The sequence below is a fragment of the Macrobrachium nipponense genome, chromosome 30, assembly GCF_015104395.2.
Source record: "Macrobrachium nipponense isolate FS-2020 chromosome 30, ASM1510439v2, whole genome shotgun sequence".
NCBI lineage: Eukaryota > Metazoa > Arthropoda > Malacostraca > Decapoda > Palaemonidae > Macrobrachium > Macrobrachium nipponense.
In genome coordinates, this window is record NC_087218.1 from 34,995,548 (window position 1) to 35,020,942 (window position 25,395).

General features: G+C 45.2%; 1 protein-coding gene across 1 annotated transcript in view; it reads right to left on the minus strand.

Annotated features, from left to right (window-relative positions):
- The window catches only part of LOC135202431 (activating signal cointegrator 1 complex subunit 1-like), a 326,707-nt gene that overhangs the window by 173,399 nt on the left and 127,913 nt on the right, over positions 1-25,395 (minus strand). The gene's annotated exons all lie outside the window — the stretch shown is intronic.

A 25,395-nucleotide genomic window follows, 5' to 3' on the forward strand; every position in this document is an offset into this window, starting at 1 on the left:
AAAGATATTCCAAGAGATTATGTTTAATGTATCCATGGCTACTCACGAAGATGGGAGATGAATGCGCTGATCATTTGGGTGGATGGGGGTTAGCCAGGGGAATGGGCAGTCACTCGCCGTGGGCGGTTGCTGGCGGCACTTGCGGTGGAAATGACCCTGGTTGGAGTGTCAGTAAGTTCCCCTGGGGGTGGTTGATCCCGGATTAGTCTGTATCTTGAAACTAATATATTAGGACCGAAATTCTCGCCTTTAAGAACGTCGAGGTGTTGAAAATAGGCAGGTATCCTGTAAGCCACTTTATGTTTAATCCTGCATGGGAGTTCGTGGGAGATGAGTGGGTCAGAGACCAGTGAGAAACTTGACTCTCTCCACTATGGCATTCTAGCGTCACCGATGAGCGAGATTGTGAATTACTATGTGACATATCTTCTCATGTGTCGGGCGAGGTGAAACACGAATGTTGGGCTCCGGTCCGGCGGCCAAACGGGAGGTTCTTCTTCTTTCTGCTTGTTGTATCTGCCAGCCGCCAGACCCCTCATGATCAGTTTCATCTGCATCTACGATGGGGGGCTGGGGGGGAGAGATAGGGTGGGGAGGATTACGAGGGTTAGTAATCATCACCAGAGATATATCTTCCACCGGAGGCACTGGGGGAGGGAGAAGCGGTTGGGGGATCAACAGTCCCCTCGGAACGGGGCACTTCCGTGTTGTTGCTGGGAGGCGAGGAAAAAAACTGGGATGCTGCATTCGTAGTAGTCTGGTGGCTATCAGTGCGATTGTCTATCGATCCCTGCACTCCTTTGATCGCCATCCCAGATCCGTGTGAGATTATTGTTTCCACAGTTTAAGACTGTAGGGATTCCTGTAGTCCTTTGATCACGTCCCAGATTCTTGATAATTTATCATTTGTCTCCTCAATTTTTTTCTGAGTTTTTTCCAATTATATCTAAGAGAGATTTTGCTGTTTTGAAGGCATTTTCTGGCGTCTGGCATATTACGTAGCCTAGGTCCTGTATTTCATGGTCCCCCACCAGTTTATTGCTTCCTCTCATCAGTTCGGTTGCTTCTCTATAGCATCTCACTGATTAGTTGGTTGCTTAACCTAGGCTATGTTTTTTTATGTGTTTTCTTATGTTACCGCTCCGTGGTCACCATGTGATCGCGAAGCAGCCAGGCGCCCGTCCAGTCACCCTACCCTCCTCCCGTCTACCATAGAGCCGGGGGGAGGGAGGTCTGTCCTCGCTCGCTCCACATACCCGTGCCTGTCTCCTCTCTCCCTAGGCGGAGGGAGTAAGGGAGGCTGGACAGACCCAGGACTGGACTTGACCGTTCTCTTGCTTCATGGTGCGCTGGGGGTACTAGGTAGGGGGATTGGCCTTCCCCCTCCGTTGTTACTCCGTTGCCCCGTGTTTGCTCGAGTCTGTTTCGCCCTCTCGCTCCTTCCCGGATTGTTGGTGCTTTTTATCTTACGGAGCTCCGTCAATCACATGGAAGTTTGCTAGTTCACCCTTGCGCGGCGGACATCAGGCGTACAGTTGGTCTTTGCTAACCATCCCGTCTCGCTGATATCGCGACACGAACACCGCCGCGCACCGGAATTATTCCGGTACTTAGTGCTATTAGGCTTAAGTGTTTTTGTGTTTATTTTAAGCTATCATAAGTTTAATTTAAGCTAGCTTAAGCCGAGTCCCTCCTTACCCACGTTGTACACACCGGACCTTTCCGGGGTTATAGCCTATTCAGGCGGCGGTAAGGGAGGGGTTATGCCCAAAATTTTTCGCGCTCCGGCATGCAGCGGAGTTCTATTAGCCTATATAGCCTGTAAGTGATGTCTTTTAGGGTACTCATGTATCTTTTCACTTACAGACCAACAACTGTGAGCATCCAGGATGCAACGCCATGCTCAGGGACCCCTGTGGACATGAAGTCTGCAGGTCCCACGCTCCATGCGCGACTCCGCACGGGAATCTGCAGGTCTGGTTCCACGAAACCTGCACCATATATTACGATCTCGTGAGTCAGTTCTTAGACGGGGTAAGTATTCCCAAACTCGTTCGGTAATTCCAATAAATGTTTAGATCTTAAGTTTAATTTTAATCTTTTATTTAAGCTTAAGCTCTTTTTATATTGGATGTTACATCCCTATGTCTTCTAGACTAAGCCTATTATTACTCAAGTTTTAATCTTAAGTTTAAAACTTAAAACTAATGAACGCCCATCTCCTTCCAGGCTCCCGCCGTTAGAGATACCGCTCTGGCAACCCTGAGGGCTTGGGTCGGCGGATTCGGAAAAGAACGCCGCCAAGGGACAGCCCTACATTCTAGAGAAGAGGTTGGCTGTCCTAATCTTCCCCGGCGGCAAGTCGACGGGTTACGTCGACCCGGCAGAGGCAGCCCCGACTATGGCGGCGATTTATCAACAGCTCGCCGCTTCGTTAAAGGAACCAGGCCAAGATATCTCGTCGGACGTCGCGACACTTGATTTAAATATAGAGCCCATGGTAGGTGTGACGACCTGTTGGTCGAGGTAGGTACGTTGGACGCCCAAGGGCTTCCCTTGGGCGCCACTGGGTCTTCTACTCCTGCTAATTCTCCAGCTTCCTTCCAAGGCTTTACAGGAGCTGAGCTTTCCTTTATACTTCTCCTGACGCTTCAGTAAGACTAAGGTCAAGGGACAGACGGTTGTAAAAACCCTCAAAAAGACGTCGTCGTCGTCCAAAAAGACTTCGTCGGCGTCAACGTCTCGTAAGTCTCCGGCTGCAAACCCCAGAGCAGAGAGGTCTAGAGCTTCTGTTTCAAGCTCCAAATCCTCAAAGAGCAGGTCTTCCAAGGAGAGGCCACGTACTCCGGCTGAGCCAGCAGTTTCTCCTCTCCCCTTGGTACCTGTTCCAAGTTACCATCCACCTCCGCAGCAGCTCCGGTTTTGGATCCCAATGCTGGACTGTTGCAACACATGGGAGACTTGGTCGGCTCTCTGAGGAACAGCATGGAGCAGATGTTCTCCCGGTTGTCCGACAGGATTACGTCTCAGGACAACATCATAGCCGGACTTAATCAGGCCCCTCTAGCTACTCCCCCAGCTTTCGGCACCGGACTAGCTCAGCTACCACCTCATGACTCTCTGCCTACCGTTCTCTATGAATAACCCCTGGAGGGTGGCGTCATACGCCCCTTTCCAGGACGGTCTTATTTCCATTCCGGAGTGTGGTACTCGAAGGATTGAGGACTTCGAGTTCTACCCGGAGGGTCTCCAACCACAGTTCATTGGCTACGCCAGGCTCACTGACGCAGCCATGACTAGAGATGACAAAGTTCCTAAGGGAGGACAGTCCTCTACTCACGTGACCAGGCTCAAAGAGAATGGCTCAGTGTTTAGAGGATATGGGATTGTTCAATACGAGAATTCAAGCCTTCAAGAGTCCCTTCACCATTTTTACGATGGAGGAGGGAACTCCTCTTCCCTTTCTCAGCAAAATAGCAACGGTCACTATTCCAGCGCCCCAGAAGGGGGAGTCGTTGCCACAGCTAAGGGAAGCAGACCCCACATCTCCTTTGCTCCCTTCACTCGGAGAATTGTGGGAAGATTTGCCCAACACCTTTCGGCGGGCAAACTCAAGCCAGACTGTGCTATGGATCAGTTTGGTGAGAAGCTGCCTAGGCTTCCGGACAGCCTCATTCAAGCTGAATTTGAGGCCAAGACTAGGCTAGCCAGGTCCATTAATACCATGGGCAATGACGGAAGTAGGCGACTATTTCTACGGTTCTGAGCCGCTCTTCAAGCTTCTCACCAAGTCACTGACGCAAACAGTCCAGTCTGACATGTTGAGTTCGCTACAGCCAGAACTAACTGCCGGAAACATGTCCTCCAGGAAGCAACTATTCGTCATGAGCCGAATAAGTTGCTTCATCCAACATCTGGGGGGCAGACTCTTTCCTGATTCAATGGTAAAGGAGGTCCAGGCGGAAGCGACAAGGCTTAACCAAAGCCTTAAGGATCGTTGGGGTCTCACTGCAAAGAGACGCCAAGACCAATCAGTAAGAGCTAAGTCTCAGCGGAAACTGAAACGTTATCAGCCTTACCAGAAAAACGCAACAACGCTTCACCAGGCTGTTTCGGCTGTTCCGTTGGTACAATCAGCCCAACCTTCTACTTCTAAGGCTCAATCACAGCCCATCTACGTGATTTCCCCCCAGCCTCAACCTTCCACCTCTACGCTGTCTCCCCAGCCTTCAACCAAGTGTTCGAAGGCCAGGCCTTTCAGCAATACGACCGCTTTGGCAGGGGAGGCAGAGGTAGGGGATCCTTTCGTCAGAGAGGATCAGGAAGGTCTCTCAACAGGGGAAAACACTTCCGGGGAGGCCGTGGAGGTCACTCAAGCCAGCAGCAGTGAGAGCTCGAAGGTAGGAGGGAGGAGGGAGGCTGTTTCTCTTCCGGCACCGGTGGGGATTCAGCAAGTGGGCACAGAGTATTGTGTCGAAAGGCCTGGGTTGGAGTTGGGTTGCGAATCCCCCTCCATCCAGACCTTTCCTTCAACTTCCATCAAAAGAAATGACGGAGTATGCGGAGGACCTCCTTCAGAAAGGAGCAATAGCGAGAGGTCAACAGATTAAAATTTCAAGGTCGCTTATTCAGTGTTCCAAAGAAAGGCTCACAAAAAGGGATTTTGGGAGACGAAGGAAAATCTATTTCTGGGTGATTGGCTCGTGTCGCCCTATGAAGTATCCTTAATATCATTCTTTCTAGGTAAAATTAGCCTAAAATTACCAGAGAAAAACAAAATTAAGAAAATGTCAGTAAAACTGACTCACTCACTCTTAAAAAGAAGTGTCGGTATGATATAGGGGCGAGGTGTGGAACACTACCACGAGACAAACACCAATTAGAAACTTCCTATCAGAATCCCCCCAGAGAGAGCTGATACCAACGGGCGATGCAGCCTCTACTACTACTACTAGAGGATGCCACGGACAGCAGCGCCCCTAGCGGACATCCTTAATTAAAACAGCTAAATACATCTTGTCCTGCAAGGGGGGGAAAACAAACCATCAAGGGGGGGTTTCATAGGGCGACACGAGCCAATCACCCAGAAATAGATTTTTCCTTCGTCAAAATCCCTTTTCTGGGCTCAGCTCGTGTCGGCCTATGAAAGAGTACCAGAGAAACAGACAAGATGGGAAAAAGGAACAATGAAAAACAGTGTAAAATGATGGATATAATATAAGTAAATCAATTACAGCATACAAATTAAGCACTTAAACTAACTTATACTAAACAGTAAAATAATAGAACGTTAGTAATCTTAAAGTACTTAAATGGTAATTACAGAAAATTACAGAGCTGCATGTAATATAAAGAAAAAAAGGGGGATTTACTTAACAAAATTACAAAATATACCAATCATGTGTCCTACCCTAGCATAAAAATAAGGGTAGGTACACTGAAATCCATCATTAATACAAATATTGTAAAATATACAAACACATTGTGACTGAAGATCATTATAAATACAAAAATGGTGAATATATACAAACATATTGTGTCCTACCCTAGCATAAAAATAAGGGTAGGTACACTGAAGTACATTATCAGTACAAGTGTGGATGTCCTAGCAAAAAAAAAATAAGGGACAATCCACTAATGATTCAACGCTAAGGCTATGATGTTGAGTAGCCTGGCAATAGGGTGAGGCATGTGGCTGATTTAGGTAGAAAGGAGACCTGGATCTATACTACAAACTACTATACAGTATCAGGGGAAACTATGTTTCCCGCTGCTACTGCTGAAAACTTTAAAGATTCCAAGGACTTTAAATATGCCGTTTAAAGACGTCGGGGATTTCCATCCAGTATACTTTTTAAGATCCTCAAAATTCATATGTTGAAAATAATTAATTGAGGTGGCTACTCCCCTGATATCATGTGCTTTCGGGAATGACTCAGGGTTGGCTTGTTTAATGAAGTAAAGGATTTGCTGTCTAATGCCTTTTACTGATAAAGTACCACCTTTTTCTCTCATGAAGAGAGCACTGAGGATCTAGAAGAAGTACGAGATAGAAAGGCTCTAAGAGTTGATACTGGGCAGAGAGAAGGATCCTGTGGAAGGGATAACCTTCCAAGGAGCCCACCTTGCAAGAGGATCTTCATTTTTGGCTAAAAAGCTACGATCCGGAGCAAGTAGAACTTCTCCTGATGGGAGGGAGGAATTCCACATGACCCGCATCCCTGGATAGAGCCGACAGTTCTGAAATTCTAGCTCCTGAGGCTAGGCTTAATAAGAATAATGTCTTCCTCAGGAGCATTATGAATGTACAAGATGAGTTGTCAGTATCTGAAGCTAGTTTGAGGACATCATTTAAGAACCATGAAACTGTAGTAGGCCTCTGAGAAGGTCTAAGTCTAGCACAGGCTTTAGGGATAGATGTGAAATAAGATTCAGTCAGATCTATCTGAAAACCTACTTGAAAGATTTTCTTCAAAGCCGATTTATGAGTGGTAATCGTGGCTAGCTGCTAAACCTTTTTCAAATAAGGATCTGAAAAAAGGATATAGCCAAATTAACTGTCATGGTTGTAGTGTTCGATTCTCTCAAGAAAGATGCTAATTTTTTAACAGCTGAGTTCATATTGTCTAATGGTTGACTCTCTCTTATCTGATTCTAGGAAGAGAATATTCTGTGGATCAATGTCAGCATCTTTATTAGCCGCAAACTTCATGAAGTCCATAAAGTTAGGGTCTGGAGAGTTCTGAGGAAGCGAACACAGTCCTCATTTGTACTGATTGTGATAGTTTGGGATTGGGGATCCGTTGAGGTCGGAGACCCAATTCCAGAAGAAGAGGATACCAGTTGCTCTTGGGCCAGTCCGGTGCAATCAGAGCTACTATCCCTTTGAAAGACCTTAGTTTGTTTAGGACTTTCAAGAGAAGATTCACTGGAGGAAAAAACATAAATTCTCCTCCACTGATTCCAATCCAACGACAGGGCGTCCGTGGCATAAGCCAGAGGGTCCAGGTTGGGGGCCACATAGCAAGGGAGCTTGTGGTTCGCTTGTGAGGCGAAGAGATCCACTTGGAGACCTGGGACTCTCCGGCTTACCCACTGGAATGACCCGACGTCCAGAGACCACTCTGATTCCAGAGGAACTGACCGGGACAGGGCGTCTGCTATCACATTCCTTACTCCTGCCAGGTGAGTGGCAGACAGATGCCAATTTGTGTTGTTTGCTAACGCAAAGATGGCTACATGACATGGTTCACATGCTTGGATTTGGACCCTCCTCTGTTGATGCAATGAACTACCACTGCACTGTCCAAAACTAGCCTTAGATGAGACTTCTTCGGGGGAAGCAGTCTCTTCAGAGTAAGAAATACTGCCATTGCTTCCAACACGTTTATGTGGAGCTGGCGAAATTGAACTGACCAAGTCCCCTGAACCTGTTTGAACTGAGAGTATCCCCCCCACCCGGACAGGGATGCATCCGTGTGAATGGTTAACACTGGGAGGGGATATTGAAGGGGTACTTTCTTGGCTAAGTTCTTTACTTTTGACCAAGGCCGTAGTTGGTTGCGGAGGATCTGTGGAATTACTGACAACTTGTCTCGATATTTGGAGTTTGCTTTTGACCGCCAAATTCGATTTATATCTTTCAGCCTTGCTTTCAGAAGGATATCTGTTACCGAAGCACTGAAGAGACCCTAGGATTCTCTCCTGGTTTCTTCTTGACGTTTGTTTGCATTTGAGAAATTGCCTGACAGATTTTTGCTATTTCCTTCCGTTTGGCCACTGGGATTGACAGATTGTGGGAAGACAAATCCCATTGGATTCCTAGCCACTGAAAACGAGATTCCGGAGTAAGTCTGGATTTCGTTTTGTTTATCTGGAACCCCAGGATGTTCCAGAAAGTGAACTACCTTTTTGGTGGCTTTGAGACATTCCTCGACTGTTGGTGCCCAGATCAACCAATCGTCGAGGTATGCTGCTACCATGATTCCCTGAGCTCTCTCAATTGTTGTACAACCACTTCTGCTATCTTTGTGAATACCCTGGGGGCTACATTCAGACGAAGGGCATCACTTTGAATGAGAATGTTTGATTTCCTAGCCTGAATCCTAGGAATGGGCGGAAGTGCCTGGCTATAGGGATATGATAGTATGCGTCTGTAAGATCGATGGAGCATGTGACGGCTCCACGCGGAAGTAAGGTCCTTACTTGCGAGAGGGTAAGCATCTTGAACTTGTCGCAGCGAATGAAAGAGTTTAGCTTTGACAAGTCTAAGATTACCCTTCTTTTTGTTGAGCCTTTCTTTGGCACGCTGAATAAGCGACCTTGAAATTTTAGATGTTTGACTCTCGCAATAGCTCCTTTCTGAAGGAGTTCTTCCCGCGTAATCTGTCAACTCCTTTGACGGCACCTGATGAAATGATTGATTGGAGGAGGATCTTTGATCCAACTCCAGCCTAATCCTTTGGACACTATGCTCTGTGCCCAATTGCTGGAGCCCCCACCTGTGGCGGAAGAGGAACAGCCTCCCTCCTACCTGGGGGAGCCTCATTGTTGATGGGCGGGGGGTTGGGCCAACCACGCCCTCCTCTGAACTGTCTACTCCTCGTACCCCCCCTTCCTGCGCCACGCTGACGAAAGTAAACCTCTCGCCCTTCCTCTCGGTTGAGTGTAGCCTTGAGCCTCATATGCAGGGTTGAAGGCCGGCGAGATAGCGTAGGAAGTGGATGGTTGAGATTGTGGGGGCAACAGGAGGATAGGCTGGTTCTGCTTAGAGGTGGCAGGTTGTCCCTGTTGGGTAACCGGGACCGCCTGCACAAATTGCTGCTGTTGCTGGAGTTTTTTATATGGCTGGAACCTCTTACCAGCCTTCTTCGGTTTCTTGCCAGCAGTGGGAACGGATTCCTGTTTCCTCTTTGAGGAAATACCCCACCTAGCTCTAAGGCTCTGGTTGAGTCTAGCAGCTTCGTGGTGTACCTCGTTCACCGCGGACTCTGGGAAGAGATCCGCTCCCCACATGCTAGCGGCCAAGAGTCTATTAGGCTCATGCCTGATGGTGCATTCTTGTAAGACATGCTTCCGGCAGTTCTCCTAGCCTGGAAGAAGTCAAAAGCGTACCGTTAGAACCGTCTGAAACTGAGATTTCGCCAGAATCTTGAACAGCGGTTCCGTAGCGTAAGAAAGGGCAGCCATTTCTGTGATTATGAGGGAATTGAGGGACCTGCCAAAACCTAGTTCGCGCATCGAACTCTGCCTGGATTAGGGAATCCTTTTGGCAGCCTAGGTAGTTTCTCACCGAACTGGTCCATGGCGCAGTCCGGTTTGAGCTTACCAAGCGTGAACGTAGCTGGCAAGTTCTCCCACAATTCTCGAAGGCCGGGAAGAGCGGAGAAGTAGACTCCGCCTCCCTCAATGTGGGATGGGCTCATCCTTGAGGACTGCCTGAAGGGGACTTCTCCACTAATTTCGTGGCGAACGGAAGAGAAACCTCCTCTTCCGTCGCGAAAATAGTGAAGGGACTCTTGTAGGCTGGAGTTTGGTGTTCGTACACTCCCAGTCCTCAAGGCAGTGAACCCATTCCCGCTGGGGCGTGATCTCTACTAGTAAAGGACCGACTCCTTAGAGATCTTGTCTTCTCTCGTCAGAGCCGTTGGCGTCAGCCTAGCATATCCGATGAAAGGCTGCGTCAGACCCGGAGGGTAAAACTCGAAGTCCTCAATCCTTCGAGTTCCACACTCCGAGATAGAGATCATTCCATCTTTGAATGGAGCGTAGGCAGCTACTCTCCATGGGTTCTCCATAGAGAAAGCTGGCAAGGAGTCATATGGCGGGAGTTGAAGAATCCCCGTGCTAGATGCTGGGGAGACTGGGGGAGGAGCCTGAGCTAGCCCAGCTACTCGGTCCTCATTTTCTCTCATTCTGTTAGAGAGATCCTGGATTGATTGTCCAGATTGAGGACAGACTGTTTGATAACTGCGCAAACATCTGCTCGAAGCGTGTCCCAGTGCGGAGATTTGTGAGCCTACTAGCACGCCCACCTGTTCCATCACCCCTGCTGAGAAAGTAGAGGGATCAAGGTGCTGGTGCTTGCTACTCCTACCGGCGTAGCCGGAGTGGAAGCAGTGGAGGCGGAGAAGGCAGTGACTCGGCGGGGAGCGCGAGCCTTCTCCTTCGAAGCCTTGCTTCTGGAGCTCTTTGATTGAGAAGAGCTCGGCTTTGCCTTCACCGCATCGGCATAGGAAGTCGACGACTTCTTAGCCGAAGAAGACGAAGACGACTTCCTAGAAGTCGACTTAGCTAGAGTCTTCGGTTCTCTCTTTCCCTTCTCCTTAGGAGGTACAGAGAGAGCGGGAGAGCGAATAGGGATCTCAGATCCCGCAAAGCCTTGGAATGAAGCGGAACGAAGAGGGGACAGGAGAAGATCCAGGAGCGCCCAAGGAAAGGACCTTGGGGCGCTCGACATACCCTACCTCAACCAACAAATCCTCCTCCCCACCTACCGCCATAGGCTCAAGGTTAAGGTCCAGGGTGGCAGCGACGTCCGAGGGACCGACTCCTGGGAGGCTACGACCCCAAATGATTGCTGGAGTTCTTGCTGGATGGAGGCTATCAGCGGGGAGGGGCAGCGGACAAGGGGTCGACGTAACCCGTCGACTTGCCCGCGGGGAAGATCTGGACGGCCAGCTTCCTGTCCAAAATGTAGGGCTGGCCCTTGGCGGCGTTCTTCCCGAAGCCGCCCACCCACGCTTTCAGGGTGGCGAGGGCGACTTCCCTCACACCGGTAGCCTGAAAGAAAGGTGAGATTAGCTGCCAATAGTGGAACGGGGTTAACAAACTTACGACTAGAAGTTGTTAGTAAAATAATAAGTAAGCCTATAATGGACTTACCCCATCTCCCAGCTGACCGACCAGGTCGTAGCAGATGGCGCAGGCTTCAGGGTTGCCAGACGATCGTCTCGTTGAACGACGTGGCACAGGGGGCGTGAGACCTACACTCATCATGTCCACAGGGGTCCGAACAGCGTCGCGTTACACGCTGGGACCTGGCAGTTGGTAGCCTGTAAGTGGAAAAGTACATGAGTACCAAGTAAACACTTACAGTCTAACATAAGCTCCGTTGGTGCCGGAGCGATAAAGTTAGATTAAACCAGAGCCCCGCCAAAATACGTGTGGTAACTAGGTTGGTATCTAGGCTATGGCTCCGCTGATGGCGGAGGCACAAAAGACAAAACCAACCAGGATGGTGGTAAAGGAAACCACGACGGAAAATGGCGGGGATGGTGATAAAATAAAATAATAATAATACACAATTCATTGTAAAATATGTTCAATTAAGGGTATATCCTTAAAATAATAATAATAAACAACCTCTCTCCGCCCGTCTACTTAGAAGAGTGCGTAGGTAAGGAGTAAGCTCCCTTCCGGTAGCGGGGGAGAGATATAAGGATATAGTAGGCAAGCAACCGACCACTCGTAGAGCCCACCCCGCCCGCTAGCGGAGCCAGTAACCTATAACCAAAGGTGCCCCGGCTGCGAACGGAAGGCTCCTTTCGTATAGCAAGGGAGGTGGCTGAGCAACTGGGGAGGGGGGGAGGGAAGGTCTCGGCGAAAAACACGGCGGGAGCGAGAAAGGAGGGAGGATGTGGCCTACTCCTCCCTGCCTCACCAACTACCCGCATGGAGACCCGGTACCTCATGAGTGGAACGCCCTATACCCCCGCTGGGAGGAACCCCTGGTCACCTCCGAGAGGATGAGAGAAGGCGACTGAGGTTGTCATGACAACCAAGGGGTCCCCCAGCTCCTCCCTATACCAGAAACAGGGAGGGAAGGGCAGGGTAAGGTGCTATGGAACACGTGACCGCAAGTGGCCTAGGCCGCGAGCAACACAACCGGGGAGGGCCACGTGAACCAAGCTGTACCAAATACACGGAACAAGCACCTAGGCTAGCCTAACACCCTAAATAAAATATATACATCGAAAGATGGAAGAGACCACTTTTAGTAAAAGAGAAAGAAGCCCAGGAGGAGGCAGACTGTTCCAAGAAACAGAAGCCTACTCGGAGCCAGCGATAGCCCGATGTAGAGCCAGAGCCAGGGCCTGCTGGGCCGGAATAATAATAATAGCCCTAAATACCAAGCTAAGAGAATGGTAGGAGGGCTGAACTAGCTAAAACTCGATGTAAAACAATGAACGTGATAAAGTAAGCCCATAAGTATAAGAAGTCCCAGTATGGAGGACCGGGAATTCTTACGAGGCGGCATGGCCGCCACGAGACAACCGGGGAACCGTATATGACCTATTAGAGGAAAAATACTGGTACCCGGAAGATAAAAATAAAAAAGTGGTAAAATATTACTATGAGTTACTTAACTTAGCCGTGGCAATTGCAGAGCGTTCCATCGTAGATTGTAAGGATAAAATCCAAAAAAAGCACGAGCACAAGAAAAGGCGACTTGTCGCTAGCGCTAAAAAATTAAGGATGTCGCTAGCGCTAAAAATTAAGATGTCCGCTGGGGCGCTGCCTGCGTGGGGGGCGTCTATAGTAGTAGTAGAGGCTGCATCGCCCGTTGGTATCAGCTCTCTCTTGGGGGGATTCTGATAGGAAGTTCTAATTGGTGTTTGTCTCGTGGTAGTGTTCCACACTCGCCCCTATATCATACCGACACTTCTTTTTAAGAGTGAGCGAGTCAGTTTACTGACATTTTCTTAATTTTGTTTTTCTCTGTAATTTTAGGCTAATTTTACCTAGAAAGAATGATATTAAGGATACTTTCATAGGGCGACACGAGCTGAGCCCGAGAAAAGAAGGGGTAATCATTAGACTTGTCCCGCTTAAACTTGGCCATTCGCTGCGACAAGTTCAAAATGCTGACCATCTCGCAGGTGCGGACCTTCACTTACTTCCCGTGGGGCCGTCACCACCTCTATCGATCTTACAGACGCATACTATCATATCCCTATTGCAAGACACTTTCGCCCTTATCTGGGCTTCAAGATAGGAGATCAAGCATTCTCCTTCAAGGTAGTTCCCTTCGGTCTGAACGTGGCACCAGGGTGTTCACGAAGTTGGCGGAAGTAGTCGTCCAACAACTGAGGTCTCAGGGGATAATGGTAGTAGCGTATCTCGACGATTGGTTGATTTGGGCCCCAACAGTCGAGGAATGTCACAAAGCCACACTGAAAGTAATCCAGTTCCTAGAGTATCTGGGGTTCAAGATAACAGGACAAAATCAAGATCACTCCGGAGTCCAACTTTCAGTGGCTGGGCATTCAATGGAATCTATCCTCCCATACTCTGTCGATTCCATCAGCCAAGAGAAGGAAATAGCGAAGTCAGTAAAGCAATTTCTAGAACACAAATTTGCTTCAAGGAGAAGCCAGGAAAGAATCCTGGGTTCCCTCCAATTTGCCTCAGTGACAAACTCTTGATGAAAGCCAAACTGAAAAGACCTAACCAGAATCTGGCGCTCTCGAGCAAATGTCAGATCCAGGGACAAGTTTGTCATCAGTCCCACAGATTCTACGAATCGTCTACGCCCTTGGGCAAAAGTGAAGAACCTGTCAATATCAGTACCCCTTCAGTTTCCTCCTCCCGGGGATTACCATCCACACAGACGCTTCATTAAGCGGCTGGGGAGGATATTCTCAGTTCAAGAAGGTTCAAGGAACCTGGTCACCCCAGTTCCGCCGGCTTCACATAAACGTACTAGAAGCGATGGCAGTGTTCTTGACTCTGAAAAGGTTACGTCCGCCAAAGAACTCCCACATAAAGCTAGTTTCTGGACAGCGCAGTGGTAGTCCATTGCGTAAACAGGGAGGCTCCAAGTCACGACATCTGAATCATGTCATGGTAGCCATCTTCTCCCTGGCGGACAAGTTCAGTTGGCACCTCTCCTCCACCCATATAGCTGGAGTGAGAACGTCATAAGCAGATGCTCTATCCCGCTCAGTTTCCTCTGGAGTCGGAATGGGTCACTGGACAACAGTTCGTTCCAATGGATTCTCCGGAGGGTTCCAGGTTCTACAAGTAGATCTATTCGCATCTCAATGCGAACCATAAACTCCCATGTTATGTGGCCCCCAACCTGGGACCCTCTGGCCTATGCCACGGACGCCCTGTCCATAGATTGGAACAACTGGGAGAAGATTTATGTCTTTCCTCCAGTGAATCTTCTCCTGAAGGTACTGAACAAACTCAGGACGTTCAAGGGTCAAGTAGCTCTAGTAGCCCCAGACTGGCCGAAGAGCAATTGGTACCCTCTGATTCTGGAACTGGGTCTTCGTCCTCTTCGAATTCCCAATCCCAGGCTCTCCCAGTCAGTACAAACGAAGACGTGTTCGCTTCCTCAGGAATTCTCAAAACCCTAACTTTATGGACTTCATGAAGTTTGCGGCTAAAAAAGATGCAGATATTGATCCACGAAATATTCTTCTTGGAATCTGATAAAAGAGATTCAACTTTTGAGACAGTATGATGCTGCAGTCAAAAGTTGGCAACCTTCCTGAGAGAATCAGATATTAGAATCATGACAATCAATTCAGCTATATCTTTTTTCAGATCTTTATTTGAAAAAGGCTTAGCAGCTAGCACTATTACAACAAAACAAGTCAGCCTTGAAGAAGATTTTTCAACTCGGGTTCAACATAGACTTGACAGACTCTTACTTCTCGTCTATCCCAGGCTTGTGCTAGACTTAGACCTTCAGTGAGGCCTACGTCAGTATCGTGGTTCTTGAATGAGTTCTAAAGCTGGCTTCAGAAACAGACAATACGACATGTTCATTTATAATGCTCTTAAGAAAAACTCTATTTTTATTAAGCTTGGCTCAGGAGCTAGAATTTCAGAACTGTCGGCGTTATCCAGAGATCCGAATCATATAGAATTTCTTCCCACAGGGGAAGTTCTACTTTCTCCGGAACGTAGCTTTTTAGCAAAGAATGAGGATCCTTTGATGAGGTGGGAACCGTGGAAGGTTATACCCCTTCCACAAGATGTTTCTCTTTGTCCAGTATCGACCTACGAGCCTTTCTGTCCAGGACATCCTCATCATCGTCGGGTCCTCTCTTTAAGAGAGAAAAAAGGTGGTACTTATCTATTAAAGGTATCATGCAAACAGATCCTGTACTTTATTAAGCAAGCCGCCAACCCTGATTCCTTCCCTAAAGCTCATGATGTCAGGGCAGTTGCCACCTCAATTAACTATTTCCAACACATGAATTTTGGATGATTTAAAAAAGTATACTGGATGAAATCGCCGACAGTATTTAAGCGTCATTACTTAAAGTCCTTGGAAGCTCTGAAATTTTCAGCAGTTGCGGCGGTAACATAGTTTTCCCCGACTCTGCTTAATCTTAAGGTTGAAGATCCAGTTCTCCTTCTACCTATCTCATTCAACAGTTTGTCTATACCTACCATGTTCATCTACGTCTACTATGAGTCTTAGCTGCCTCTTGTGATGGTACAGTGGGTGTCCCTTAGATTTTTTTTTTGCTAGGGTCACCCACAATTGTTTGTATATTCTGATCTCTATGATGTGGTCCCTTATTTTTATGCTAGGGTGACACATCTACATTTGCAATGGTTACGGGTTTTGTATACTAAGTCATATACATTTGTTTATTATATTATTTCTAAGTTTGTTCAAATTCAGTTTATTATTATAATGCTTTATTTACTTGTACATATTAATTATACACAAAATGTTAAGATCAAACATATATTCCATGTAAGCCTGTACATATATGTAACTTTAAGTTAATTTTAAGGAATATTTTCTAACTGTATAATTGGTAGATGTATATTTCTTGGCAATTATATTTCTTTATTTATTTTAAGTTTTATTGAGACCTTATTTATTTATTTTCTTTACAATCTTGTGCTAATTCTCTGGTACGATTTCGCGCAGCGACACGAACTGAGCCCAGAAAAGGGATTTTGACGTAAGGAAAAATCTATTTCGGGCGATTGGTTTTCGTGTCGCCAGCGAAATCCCACCCTACCCATCCCTGCGCTCAAGATTGTCTGCTAACTTCAGGATGGCCACCAGAGGCGCAGCAGTCGGCAGCATGGGATGGAGTAGTAGTAGTTGCTGCCCACTCTGTGGGTCGGCTCCCCTCTTATGTGGGGGTTTTTGTAAGTAGGAGATTTCTATTGGTAAGTGGTTCGTGGTAGTGGTCTCACTCGCCCTAGTGTTCATACCGACACCCTCTTGGAGGGTGAGCGAGTCAGTAGTACTGACCTTTTCTTTATTTTATTTATTCTCTGGTATGTGTTAGTGCATTTACCTTAGAAATAATGGATTAAAGGGATATTTCGCTGGGCGACACGAACCAATCGCACAGAAATAGATTTTTCCTTACGTCAAAATCCCTTTAATGACCACGACATAAACATGATTCTCTAGTGCTAAATGGGCAAAAAACAAAGTGAAAAAAAAAAACGAAAATGAGAAATAAATGAACAGATTTTTTTCACCATCCAGTTGGGTATTGTTGATTTACAAATCGAAAACTAAATATCACATGCAGCTCAAGAACTTAAATTGGACACATTATGCAACAAATGAAATGAAACACAAGCTGTTTGTGTCTCATTCAGTAGGTTAATGGCCATCTACAATGAATCATACCGGTACCTGTACCTTTCGGTGTTCCAATCCACATTACTGTGGCCCCGTTCCTATTTCCTCTCCAAATCTATTGATTTACTGACCCCAGTGTTTACCAGACAGTGAGACATATAGTCAGCTGATCTTGGGTGACCCAGTGTTGCCAAGATATAATACCCATTTCTACAAGCCCTCCTATTTATTACTATTATTATGATTATTATTATTATTATTATTATTTTTTTTTTTTTTTTTTTTGCTCTATCACAGTCCTCCAATTCGACTGGGTGGTATTTATAGTGTGGGGTTCCGGGTTGCCATCCTGCCTCCTTAGGAGTCCATCACTTTTCTTCCTATGTGTGCCGTTTCTAGGATCACACTCTTCTGCATGGAGTCTGAGCTACTTCAGCCTCTAGTTTTTTTCTAGATTCCTTTCAGGGATCTTGGGATCGTGCCCAGTGCTCCTATGATTATGGGTACGATTTCCACTGGCATATTCCATATCCTTCTTATTTCTATTTTCAGATCTTGATACTTATCCATTTTTTCCCTCTCTTCTTCTTCAACTCTGGTGTGCCCATGGTATTGCGACATCAATGAGTGATACTTCTTTTTCTTTGACTTTGTCAATCAACGTTACGTCTGGTCTGTTTGCACGTATCACTCTATCCGTTCTGATAACCATAGTCCCAGAGGATCTTTGCCTGATCGTTTTCTAACACTCCCTAGGTTGGTGCTCGTACCACTTATTACTGCAAGATAGCTGATGTTTCTTGCACAGGCTCCAGTGGAGGGCTTTTGCCACTGAATCATGCCTCTTTTTGTGTGCTGGTTCTGTGCAAGTGCCGGGCATTCGCTTGCTATGTGGTTTATGGTTTCATTTTTTCGTATTGCACTTCCTATATATGGGAGAGATGTTATTTCCGTTCTATTGTTCTTTGAACATATCTGGTTCTTAGGGGCCTGATCTTGTTGCCGCTGTTATCATTCCATTCAGTTTCCTTCTTTAGCTCTCCCCTCTGTAGCCATTGCCATGTGTCATCGCTGGCTAGTTCTTTAGTCTGTCTCATGTATTGTCCGTGCATTGGTTTGTTGTGCCAGTCCTCTGTTCTGTCTGTCATTCTCCTGTCTCTGTATATTTCTGGGTCTTCCGTCTACTTTTATTAGTCCTTCTTCCCATCCACTCTTTAGCCACTCGTCTTCACTGGTTTTCAGATATTGCCCCAGTGCTCTGTTCTCGATGTTGACGCAGTCCTCTATACTTAGTAGTCCTCTCCCTCCTTCCTTTCGTGTTATGTATAGTCTATTCGTATTTGCTCTTGGGTGTAGTGCTTTGTGTATTGTCATATGTTTCCTGGTTTTCGATCTATGCTGCAGAGTTCTGCCTTCGTCCATTCCACTATTCCTGCGCTGTATCTGATTACTGGCACTGCCATGTGTTTATGGCTTTTATCATATTTCCGGCGTTGAGTTTTGACTTGAGTATCGCCTTGAGTCTCTGCATATATTCTTTCCTGATCGTGTCCTTCATTCTCTTGGTGTTTTATATCCCCTCCTTCCATTATTCCCAGGAATTTGTATCCTGTCTCATCTATGTGTTTGATGTTGCTCCCATCTGGTAGCTTTATTCCCTTCAGTTCTCATTACTTTGCCTTTTGTATGTTGACTAAGGCGCATTTTTCTATTCCAAACTCCATCCTGATGTCCCCAGATACAATCCTTACAGTCTGGATTAGGGTATCTATTTCCTTGATGCTCTTACCATGCAGCTTGATGTCGTCCATGAACATCAGATGGTTGATTCTGTTGCCTCTTTTCTTGAGTTGGTACCCGGCATCCATCTTCTGTAGTACTTTTGTCATGGGAATCATGACGAAGAGTAGTGGGGACAGTGAGTCTCCCCCTGGAAGATCCCTCTTCGATATTAACCTCTGCTAGTCTTATTCCAGAGCTTGTAAGTATTGTATTCCAGTTGCACATTGTATTTTTGAGGAGCTGATGGTGTTTTCCTCTGCCCCCATATATTTTTAGGCATTCTATTAGCCATGTGTGTGGTATCATGTCGAAGGCTTTTCTTATAGTCTATCCATGCCATGCTTAGGTTGGTTTTATTATTAGTATTATATTATATTATTATTTTTATTATTTTTATTCATTTTATTAATAATAATAATAATAATAAAGATAATAATAATTAAAATAATAATAATATAATAATAATTAATAATAATAATAGTAATAATAATAATTATTATTATTATTATCATCATCATCATTGACACAGATAACGCGGCATAGGCAGCAGGCCTATAATACATCCCTCTCAAAAGGGCACTTTTAATACAGTAGCAAAAGGGGCAGATGCTTGGGCACCCCTAGCACCCCGCCTCTGCACGTCCCTGCCGAACGGCATGACTCTGAATGAGTAAGCCTGCTTTCCTAGCTTGAAGCCTAGGTACGGAGAGAAGTTCCTTACTATTGGAACATGATAGTAAGCATCTGTAAGATCTATAGAGGTGGTGACGGCCACACTGGGAAGTAAGGTCCGCACCTGGGAGACGGTCAGCATGCGAAACCTGTCGCAATGAATGTATGAGTTGAGATGGGACAAGTCCAGAATCACTCTTCTTTTGTCTGAGTCCTTCTTTGGGACACTGAACAGACATCCTTGAAACTTTAGGCGTTTCACTTTATAGCCTTCTTCTGCAGGAGATCTTTGGTATAGTCTATAAGGTCTGCCGTTGGCATCTAATAAAAACTGATTGGCGGAGGGGGCCCTTCCTCCCATTTCCACCCCAGACCTTCTGAGACTATACTGTGGGCCCATGGACTGAAGGTTCAATGGTCCCAGAAGAGATATAATCTACCTCCCACCTGCGGGCTCTCACTGGTGGCTGCAGGTCTGTTACTCTACCTCCGTGGAAGCCTCTACCCCTTGGTCCCCCTCGTAGCCGGGAGCCACCTCTGGCCCTGCTACTTCCAGCATGCCTATTGTAGCTGCGAAATAGATCCGCACTTCTTAGGTGGGGTTGAAGGCTGGGGGAGGTCATTAATGGCTGTGGAAGTGGAAGGCTGTTGAGCCGAGGCGGAGTTTGTACTAAGACAAACTGTTGGCTGCGGTTGAGCCTTAGATGTTGAAGGCTTGCCAACCTGGGATACCGGAACCGCTTGCTTATGACCGCCTGAGGACGGGAGGCCTGGTTAGGGATTAAAATTCTCCTTGGCCTCTTCTTGGGTCTGGTTTGGTGTCCGGGGCCCTCAACTTTTCGTTTGAAAGGGAGTCCCCAAAGGACCCGAAGACTCTGGTTGGCTCTGGATGCCTCATGACAGACGTTGTTGACTTCGTCTTTCAGGAATAAATTTTCTCCTCATATTGATGACTTTATGAGCCTATTAGGCTCGTGCCTTATAGAGGCACCCGCCAGGACGTGCTTCCTGCATGCTCGTCTCACCATAGCGAAGTCGTACAGGTCCGTTTGGAAAGTCTGTAGTAGCTTTCATCAGGACCCGGAACAACTGTTCGTCGGTGTATGTTGATGCTACCAACTCCGCTGCAGTGACGGAGTTGATAGATCTTCCTAATCTGGTCCTTGCCTTGAATTCCGCTTTGACCAAGTGGTCCAGAATCCTAGGTAGCTTCTCCAGAGAATAGGGTGGAAGCGCAATCCGGGTCAAGTTTACATGCTGTAAACGTAGCCGGAGCGTCATTCCAAAACACTCCATACCTGTGGGGAAGAGTAGAGAGGTAGCCTCTGTCTCTTTTAGCACTGGTTGGGGCTTATTCCTCCGCCACCACTTGCAAAGGTTATGTTCCGCCACCTTGGATGTACAGGGCGATGGAACTCCGTCGTTTGGAGTCACAAACATGGTAAAGCTACCTTTATGTGGCGTAGTTTAGTATTAACGCAACCCCGGTCGGAGAGGGTGCGAACCCAAATTGAGCTTGGTCCCCTAGGAAGATCCACTGTCTCCTTCGGGACCTTGGTCTCACTCTGACTAGCGCATGTTTCTGCTAGTCTGACAAAACCAGGGAATGGAAAATTGGAGACCCGGCGGGAAGAAGCTCAAAGTCCTCCAGGCGGACGGGTTCCACACCCCACCTTCAAATTTTGTTTCACCAAAGAACAACTTCCCATCCGAGAATGGGGCATGCAATGCTAACCACCACGGGTTGTTTATTGTTCAAATGGTGGTAGCTTTGACGCATCCGGCACTGTCATAGATAGCGCCGGGTTTCCTTCCGGAGTGGAGAAATCCTGTCAACATCTCCTCCAGGGGCTAAAATATAAATTAATCAAACATTTCTTTAAACCCCAGAGGATGTCATGAGCGCGTTAGGCCTTACTCCGAAAACGATCCTAACTCGGTCGGTTAATAATTAAGCACGTAATATGAAAATACGTCACTGATGACTGTAATGTATATAAAAATTGACATAATTTAAAAATTAGAAGGGAAGATGCTCCCAAAATGGCGGATAAGCCAAACGGCGCCCTCAATATGTTTTCTGAGGGCCGAAGGCAAATTTGGGATGCACCATAAACTGTGAGTTACGAAAACTAAAATGGCGTACAGTACTCAACTTAGATGAAGGAGGAAGTTCCAGAGACGACATCGCTAAGTCAAACGAAATACCACGGGAGCTGTAACTAAACGCGTGTACACACACAAAGCTAATTATAGGAAATGAAGATGTGGCGCGCAGGTAGTAGTAGTAGTAGCGAATGTGAGAGGAATGTAAGGGGAGTAACCTTTGTAACGGCTCTTGCCGTGGGAGGGATTTTGGAAAGGAATCCTCTAATTGGCAGAAGACCTGTGAGTAGTGGCTTCCATTCGTCCTTATACTTTATACCGACACCCTTTGGGTGCTAGCGCTGAGGGTAGTAACTTCAGCATACTATGCTAACTTTTTCTCTGGTATATTTAGGATCTATTTATACTTAGAAAAGTGAGCTACAGGGAACTTTTCACACCGGCAGACACAGGTCGAACCCAGAAAAGAGTATCTTACCATACATAACATATGGACTAATTAATCTAAATGTTCAAAAATCTTAGCTATCACACTAAGGATGCTTCGCTTAGTAGAGACTACTTCTACAAATAGAATCTGAGTTTATTGCCTTCAAAGGAGAAAAAAAACTGTCCTCGGTGAATTACACCACTTAAGGCCTAATACGGTATTGGGTTCATCAGAATTTATAAAGGGTACCTTGTCACATAACAGAAAAGTAATCAGCAAACTATTTGACACAAGCTTTGTAAGGTTCATACTAGCATCAGCAAAAAATGCTACAGGCTTCACAAAATTTATCAGCTTGCTTCTACAGCAAATTCCGCACCACTCAACCAATTGTCTGTATACATGTTAGCCTTCAAATCTTGCATAACACTAGTGGGGGGATACTTATCCAAATGATGTTTGATAGTGGCATTTAACAGATATGGGCTCGCTGTGTTACCAAAGGGTACACGTGTGAATCTCACGTGCCGTATTGTACCATTGTCTCTTGGCCACAAAAATCTATGAACATCTCTGTCTTTCTCTTGTACACTAATTTGCAGAAAGGCCTTTCTTATATCAGCTGTAACAGCAATGGGCCAACGACGAAAGCGAATGAGAGCATCTCAACCAAGTCAAGATTGAGTGATGGGCCTGAGGACAAACAGTCATTCAATGATACACCATTGTAACAATGAGGCAGAGGCATCAAACACAGGCCTTATCTTAGTACTTGAACTGCTTAACTTCACAAATGGATGATGAGGCATATAGTACACAGGGATTCACACCTGAAATTTCCTGCCGTGGTATCTCTTCTATCATGTGATCAGACTCATGAACTATCAAACCGCTTTTTGAATACTCTTTCCTAAGCTCCTTAATCGTTGTTCTAACTTAACCATTACGCTTACTTAACCTTTTATATTGGTGCTATGACGTTCAGTATTCAAAAGTTTTTCTTTAGACCAGAATCATCCTTCCATATGGTAGTGCAACCTCATAGCGACCATTCACAAACTCACAGTACTCTCAAATTCTTTGAAAACTTTAGTCTCACTATAACTTTCAACAAGTTCCCTAGGCTTAACCCTTACAGTTTCCAGATCCCAAAACTTAACACAAATCTGAATCTGAAACAGAGGAGATACACAATAATTGTGGTACAGACTACGTACAAGTGCGAGTGGTTTCATACAGCCTGCCACTCAAGACATAAAACCAAAGACAGACTTCATGGCTACAACATGGTAATTTGGAAGGGCACCTACAGGAGAAAATCAGTGCCCAGTAGAAATCTAGACCAATCAGTATGTCAATCTCAGTGGGAGAATCATGGTGGTAAAAAAAATAAACCTGTTTCATATTAGTGGTCTCTATAGCTTTTGTTACTTTCGTGGTTCCTTGCTGACGTGTCTCGTATTACAGCTGTAGACTCGCCATTATGGTACATTGCTTGTTTCTTTGTATATGTTACTTATGATGCTCCTTTGTATGTTATATGCTTTGTGTATATTCTTGGTTATACTGTCTTTCATAGGGAGTGTGATTTATGTTACTGTCGGCCAAAAAACTATGGCAGAGTTTCATAATTTTTCGTTCACCTGCCTGACGCACGATTCATGCCTTATTTATCGATTTTTCTTTTCAAAAATGGAAGAAATCATATGTAATGATGTTAAAACAGTCACTGATATCTTTAGAACATTATGTTATGTTATTGTGTAAAACTATTTTCCATATAGCAAAATTGAGGTGAACGAAACGAAGTGATAAAAAACGTCATATCACAACATAGATATAACATTACCAATAAGCTAGGAGAGACCTATCACTAGTAGTATCGCATAAAACACCCCCCCCCCCCCCCCCTAGTCTTAAATTATTATTTCAATATTAAGTGAAGGTAGTCGAACTATTCCATTTGTTAAATTTTACAGAAAACATTGGAATCTCACAAAATGCTATCAAATTTAAAAACAAAAAGAAAAAAAAACCGATATCCTAACAGTGTGAACCAGGCGACCTCACTTCTATTGCTTTTGATGTTATGTGCACGGAATCTAATGTCAATGTGTCATTATCGGTCTAAGAAACATCCCTCGATGAGCGCGAGAATTATTGCACTGCATTCGGTGCAAGTTCCTATTGGAGAGATATCAAGAAAGCCTAATAAACCGGAGAGAATCATACATAGATGAATCAAATTGTTTAAAGAACGGCAAAATTTAGAACATGGCCTAGAGGTGGAACACCTCGAAAGCCCCACAAAGAGAGCAAAACAATACAGTAGTGTAAATGTTGCTGAGCAACATTCATTTGTGAACTTTGAATTCTAGTGCCCCGTCACGACAATTGCTGAACCAGGAATCATGACTAGCTCTACGCTTATGACTGGTGTCTGATGAATACTTTAGATGGAGAGGAAAGAGAATTTTTTTAAATCTACACTTGAAATCTTTGAAAGTTGTCTAATGAATAAGTCTAATGAATAAGCAAACTTATCTTGATGGATGGAGAGATTCAGTTAGGCTTACTCTCTTTGTTTTGTTTTTTATCGGTGCCCCAGTGAATACCAGGATAGGGAAGGAAACAGTTTCAATGATGCATGCATTTTTTTTCTTCAAAACCTAAATAAGACATTTTTATTGGGGAGATACTTTCATTAACATCGGCCTAATCCTTCCATCATTCTCCTATTACGCCACCTCCGCTCTCTTCTACATCTCAGGCGACTAGATCCGACTTCTCAGGTTCTCACTACGAACTCCATCTCGTGAAAGCATCACTAATGATAACGGTTTTTTATTTTAAAATTGCCCGCACCAACAACGTACGCCTTAAAATGCATGTTTATAAAATATTCCCTCTTCAAAGGAACTTTATCTTTCATTCCACAAAATATGTGCATACACTCGTGTTACACCCTGTAGCCGTCAAAGAGCAAACCCTTATTAAAGCAGTAGGTTTTTCTTGAAAAAAAGAAAAAAACAAAAAAAAAAAAAACATACCGAAAATAGACTTAAATGAGAACGTCACCTTTCATATTTCTAATCTTTCAGCTACTTATAATATGCTTTATGGGTAGTAGGGTCTAGGTATACATGTGAAATTAATTGAATTAATTTCTATTTAGAAGAAAATGAATAGCTACAGAAAGATCAACCTAAGAAAAGCCTTTACGGAAAGTAAAGCCTTTCTTAATGTATTCGTCAGTTTGACTCCCACAGCTTTCCAATGTGTCCAAATGAAAACAGGATGATATGCAAGGAATTCGAATAAACATAAGACTGAATTATATCGTTTGACTTTTTTATGATTGCTTTTTGACTTTGTGAATAGCTAGGTTCTGAGTTAATTATGTTAAGCAAATTATGAAAAGGATAAGAAGAAAGGCGAGAAGGAGGCTAATAAAACAAGAATAACGGGAATAGTCAAATAAAGCAGATATATATATATATATATATATATATATATATATATATATGTGTGTGTGTGTGTGTGTGTGTGTGTGTGTGTGTGTGTGTGTGTGTGTGTGTGTGTGTGTGTGTGTGTGTGTGTGTGTGTGTGTGTGTGTGTGTGTGTGTGTGTGTATGCGAAATCGAATTAAATTCATTATATTATGTATCCGAGAGAGTATAGACCTAGGCTAATCATGTGGGAAAATCAGAAGTCCAATTTAGGCCCACTAAATGTATCATGCAAAATTATTTTTTATTGATCAAAGGACAAAATTAGTTTAATTAAACATCGTTTTCAAAGAATGTTAACGCCTGGTGTATTATTT